The following is a 6466-nucleotide window of genomic DNA, read 5'->3' on the forward strand; positions in this document are numbered from 1 at the left end:
TTTCGCATTGCCCCTGGGAGGACACACCTGACGCTGCATGACGTGGACGGGAAAATGCGACGCCCATCAAGCAAGCCCCGTATCGTGTGAACCCGCAATAAGTGGCTATCAAAGAGGAAGGAACAAAGTTCTAGTGGACTGAGACTTATAACTCCGTTTTGTTCAAACTAAGAGTGTTAAAGAAAAGGATTTGCCATCAATGATCTTAGCAATTAAGTATTTTGCTGCGCATGTTCATGTTGGTGCCCAGGTAACGGTTTTCATATACCACAATCCCTTGAAGTACCTTAACAAGTTTAAAGATAAGAACCTCCGCTTAACCAGGTGGAGTTTGTTTTTGCAGGAGTATCATTTAGACGTTAGTCATGTACGAGGGACAATGTGACAGCCAATTGCCTGTAGATATTGTAAGTATATTCTCCCTCAACTAAACAAAAACAATTTTTTTTTCTTTTTTTTTTTTTTTTTTTTTTTGCCTTAAAGAGGGAGGTGTCACATTTATTCCCATATATGTAAGGTTGGAATAGAGTTATTACTTTGGATAAGGCGTCCCTCGCCATTACGTGGGTGTCCGATTACAGGACGAGTACTGAGGAGGCGTGGGAAGGAGGTCCGTCCATACAATGAAGTATTTGTTCTTCGTTTTGCACACTCAGCCTAGAGCGGCGCAGAACGTTTTAGTTAATTTGACCAATCAGGTTCAATCTCCATAGACGATATTCCTATGGGCCAACCAGGGTGCCTTGGGCGTGTCAGAGAGTCAGTTGAGGAGAAGTTTGTGCCATGTAGAGGTGTGTTGCCTCGGGGCGGATTGTCGGCTGAAGTAAGTCCTCTGTACTCCCCCTGTATTATTCTTAAGTCATTTTAACTCAGCTAGTGTTTCATGTAGTGTTTCATGTAGTGTTGTGTAATTGTCTATGGTAGTGACGCGCGAGACCTAGACAGTGTTTTCGTTGGTAAATAAAAAAAATAATAATCAACGCATTGATTTTCTTTCACCCCCGTTAAAAGTTTTCGAGCGTGAATCTTCTGTTTTTGAAACTTATTTACTCATTTGTATGTTCTGTGATTGTAATCATTCATGTTATCCTATTAACTTTAATGGATAGTGTTAAATGTTATCTGTGCGTTTCATTTTTCTTGATTTTTATGATAGTGCAAAATCAAGTGGCGGCCTTGAGATTTCTTTAAGTTACCCAAAGACATGGGGTCTTGGGAACTCATTCACCCATTCACTCTTACTATGTGTTACGAGTCAGAAAGCCTTGCAATTTTTATTTGAGATATCCCAAAGACATGGGGTCTTGGGAACTCATTTCCATTCACTCTAAATGTGTTACAAGTCAGATGTGTGAGCGAGATTCGTAACAGTATGTATGTATGTATGTATGTATGTATGTATGTATGTATGTATGTATGTATGTATGTATGTATGTATGTATGTATGTATGTATGTATGTATGTATGTGTATGTATATATATATATATATATATATATATATATATATATATATATATATATATCATTCTATCTCTATTTCTCTATCTACCAATCTATCTCTTTGTCTATTCATCTATCTATGTATGCATCTTTCTATCTATATTCCTGTCTACTTCTATTTTTTCACTTCAACTCATTTTGATGAGACTTGTGATGCTCGGCATGATATTTCATTGCCAACGGAGGGACCCATTTCAGTTTATGTTCTGTTTATAGAATGTTGTTATTGATACTCGACGTGTGGCGTGGCAGTATGATATCAGTATACGTCTATTCCTGTCCCACTTCAGCCCGATGTATCTAACTAATTAGGTTAAACCACTTCAATGTGGAATCTTTTCACAGAATTCTCCGAGAAAAACGTTGGAATTTTTCATTATAGCTTCTTATTACTTTTCCTTCCGTAAAATAAGAAAAAAAAATAGAAACAAGTAGAGTGACAACTTTGGCCTTGTCCGGAGATCGAGTACCAGAGTTAATGGAATCTGAATACGAGCAGCTGAAAAACGTTTCTTTCCTACAATAGTCTTGCAGGACTACAAGAAGCATCTAATTGTTATAGTTCATAGTTATATCAGTATGGATTTAAACGATTTATAATGACACCATGTCGACAAAAATCATGGTTCATAATGACATCGGTTTCAAATAAATATATATGTATATATATACTTTGCCACAATAACATGCAGCTAATACCCCGTCTGGGGTATTGCCTGCATGTTATTTTGGTAAAGTAGCATGCAGTTGACACTTTTAGGTCTCTATGGGACGCCCCTATGGACCAGAGTCACACATCATTTTGTCTGTGCTTCGGGAAGACTGTTCATAGAGAAATGATGACACTTTTATTAGACTTCGACTGTCCCTCCGTTATGCTGTCCCCCAACCCATTGTTACTGTCCTGTACCATTTCTCTGAACATTAATTTCCTTTTTTCGCCTACCCTGTAGTGGGGGAAAAGAATGCTACCACCAAGTCTTCCCACTTGAGCCGTAAGAGGCGACAAAAAACGGGAGGGGGGTAGGATTAGGAGTCCTGCTACCTGTAGCCCCAAAGGGGACATTCCTAAAAAAATAAAGCCATAAGAGGGTCTAGGAGCTTTCCAACCAGTACCCTAAAGTTTGGGTCTTTTAATGTGCATGAATGTGGTACAGATGAGAGTAAAAGGGAAGAGATAGGTAGTATGTTTGTAAGAAGAAAGATAGATGTGTTGGCATTGAGTTAAATTAAGTTGGAAGGAAGGGGTAAGTGTGAGTTTGGGAGTGTAGTTGGGAGGTTCTCAGAAGTGAAAAGGGACGAGGGAGAGAAGGAGTGGCTATACTAGTATGTGAAAAGATAGGTAAGCGTGTAGTGGAGTGAAAGGAGGTTTTTTCAAGGTTGATGTGCATGAAGGTGAAGCTGGGAAGGGAGATGTAAGGTTTTTGTAAGTGCGTATGAGCCTGGTAGTAAGAAGAGCGTAGAGGAAAAGGAGGCTTTTTGGATGGATATAAATTAGTGCATAGAGGGATTAGGGAAAAATGTCAATGTAGTTGCATTGGGAGATCTTAATGCTAGGGTAGGAAATTAACCAATACACGAAGTGATTGGGAAGTATGGAGTTCCAGGATAAAATCGTAGTGGAGAGTTGGTGGTGGAGATATGTCTTGAAAGAGAGTTGATGATAGCAAATACAGTGGTTAGGAAGAAAGACGAGCATAAGTACACACGGGAGAGGGTGGTGGATGCAAAGGTGGCAGATAGAGCGTTAATTGACTATATAGTGGTGACCAGGAGTATGGTAGGAAGAGTTAAGGATGTACATGTTCTAAGGGGAGAGAGTGGGTGAATGTCAGATCATTTTCTGGTGGAAGGTAAGTTGAGAGTGGAGAATAGGTGGAGAAAGAGAAAAAGGGCAGAGGGTAGGGAGGTACTTATAGTGAGCTACTTAAATGAGAAAGAAAGGGAGAATGAGTATAAGAAGAAGCTGAGAGAGGAGTGGGAGGGAGTGAAGGATAGAGTAGAACTAGGAGTGGGGGAGGAATGGGGATGGTTCAAGGAGGGAGTCATAAGGTCTGCAAAGATGATGTGTGGAACAAGGAGGGCGGGAGGAAATAGAAGAAAGAGTAGTGAGTGGTGAGATGAGGAAGCAAAGAAGTGTGTGGAAGAGAAGAAGCAGGATTTCATAGATTGGTTATAAATTTGGACGAGGAAATCGTATGAGAGGTACAAAGTAAAGAGAAGAGAAGTAAAGCATAAGATAAAGGAGGCAAAGAGGAGAGCAGATGTGAAATGGGGTAAGAGTATGACAGAAAATTTTGAAAGCAATAAAAAGATGTTTTGGAAAGAAATTAAAAGAGGAAGAGGAGGCAAATCAAGTAGTAAAGAAAAGGTAAAAGGTGCAGTGGGAGATATGATAATGGAAGAGAAGTCAGTGAGAGGAAGACGGGCAGAATATCATAAGGAGCTGCTGAATGTGAAGGAGGATAGGAAGGGAAAAGTAGTTGCAGTGGGAAGTGCTAAGAAAATGACAGTGATGAGTGAGGAAAATGGAGGAGAAATAAGCAAAGATGAAATGAAAGCCGCTGTCAAGATGATGAGAGCAGGTAAGGCACCTGGGTTGAGTGCCGGACGACTAGAGGAGTGCCTGTATAGTTCCACTTTACAAAGAAAGGGGGGCAAGTATGAGTGTAGTAGTTTCAGAGGGATCAGCTTGTTGTGTGTAGTTGGGAAGGCATATGGGAGAGTCTTGATTGAGAGGATTAGGAGATGAACAAAGGGAGTAATTGGTGAGGAACAATGTGGTTTAGGACAGGTAGGTGTTGTGTAGATCAGATTTTTGTGGTAAGACAGATATGTGAGAAAGCTATGGGAAAAGATAAGGATATTTTTTGGTCTTTTATGGATTTAGAAAAGGCTTATGACAGGGTAGACAGGAGGGCACTGTGGGAATTATTGCAGATATATGGGATGGGAGGAAAGCTGTTAAGAGCAGTTAAGAGTTTTTACGAGAGTAGTAAATCTTTTGTTAAGATTAGAAATGGAGAGAGTGAATGGTTTGAGGTAAAGGCGGGACTTCGCCAGAGATGTGTTATGTCACCCTGGCTGTTCAATTTATGCATGGATGGGGGGTGCAAAGGTAGTGGGTCGGGGGTTGGAGATGGTTAAGGAAAATGGAGAAAAGTTGGAGATAAGCCAGCTGTTGTTTGCTGACGACACTACGCTTGTAGCAAGACCAGAGGAGAGGTTGAGGAAGTTAGTGACAGAGTTTGGGAAGGTGTGTGAAAGGAGGAAGTTGAAGATAAATGTGGCTAAAAGTAAGGTGAGGAGATGTACAAGTGAAGAATGTGTCAGCAGACTGGAAGTAAATATTAAGGGAGAGAGCCTAGAAGAAGCAGGTAGTTTTACATACTTGGGTGCGAATATGGCAGGAAAGGGAGGATTAGGGGTGGAGGTAGAATGTAGATTGAGGGAAGCAAGTAAATGGCTTGGGTGATTGAAAAGTGTAATGAGAAATAAACATTTTTGAATGGATGCAAAGAGGACATTGTATGAATGAGTGATTGTGCCGATAGTACTGTACGGGGCAGAAACATTGAACATAAGAGAGGAAGAGAGAAGGTGTTTAAATGTGTTTGAGGTAAAATGACTGAGAAGTGTGATAGGGGTTACTAGGCTAGATAGAGTGAGAAATGAGGAGGTGAGGAGGAGGACAGGGGTGGAAAGGGAGTTGGGAGATAGGGTTGATGAAAGAGTATTGAGATGGTTTGGACACATGGAAAGAATGAATGAAGAAAGATTAGTAAAAAGAAGTGTGGAAGGCAGAGGTGGAAGGAGTGAACATGAGGGGGCGTCTTCGGATGAGATGGATGGATGGGGTAAAAGGGGCATCGGGGAAAGAAAGGAATGTCTGTTGAGGAAGGACGGGAGAAGACAGAAGACAGGAGTGAATAGAGAAGGGTTGTGTATGGATGATGCTGTAATGCATGAGGGGGAGTGGGTGGGGGATGGGGGGTGAGGGATTATGTATGAAAAATAAATTGACGCAGCCCGAAAGGATTTCTCCCCGTCTTCTCCTTTCAGGCATGGGGGGACGGAGAGGGGGTGGTCGCCACATAAATGAAATGGCCTTACTGTGGATGTGCTGTGTCTTGCGACACTGCTTCTGACCCAGGGCAGTGGACAAGATGCAGGGATGACCCGTCATCCAGGAGGTGCCAAGATAAGAGGGAGGGAGGGGGGTAGAGGGGAGTGGAGTATGTAGGGGATGGAATAGGTGGGAGTAGTTCCTATGCCTTTTTCTTTTGGCTACCTTCCGTGTAAGGGGGAAAAACCTTTGGTATGTGTATGTATGCATATATATATATATATATATATATATATATATATATATATATATATATATATATATATATATATATATATTATGTATAAATGAGGAGATTCTCTCTTAAACAAGTAGAGTAAAATTTAATTGCTAGTTCTGCTTTTTATATTTTCTTTAAGACATTCTCTAGGTGTCTTAAGGTGGTCTTATTGTCTCTATTGAGATCTGAGCAGATTTCTCCGTAGAAGGTTATCAGTGCTGCCAAATTGCGATTTCGACTCTCTTGACTCTTCTTCAATGGCTTAGTATAGTGGCTGTCTCTATGTTAGAGTTACTACTGAACTGAAAACGTCAGATGGATGGTATTTAAAGGCTGGACTAACTGTGTTGTGCACTCGTTCTTGGTGTTGATTGGTTCGTCCGATCGAGTGATCTCTCCCTGTACTCGTGTTGGCTTTGTCCGGCAACAGAGTTTCTCCTCATGCTCGGTAGCGCTAACAGCTCAGACGTCTGGATGTTCAAACTAGTGTTCATATCTTTGATTAATAGCGCTTCCAAGATGGGGAGGCGACGGGTATCTTGGTATGTCGTTATGATGTTCGTATATTTCACCATTACTTCTCTTGTGAGGGTTGTTTGATGTTCCTGTCTTAAATGGT

This window comes from Oratosquilla oratoria, chromosome 5, assembly GCF_046742065.1.
Source record: "Oratosquilla oratoria isolate Oo_2021 chromosome 5, ASM4674206v1, whole genome shotgun sequence".
NCBI lineage: Eukaryota > Metazoa > Arthropoda > Malacostraca > Stomatopoda > Squillidae > Oratosquilla > Oratosquilla oratoria.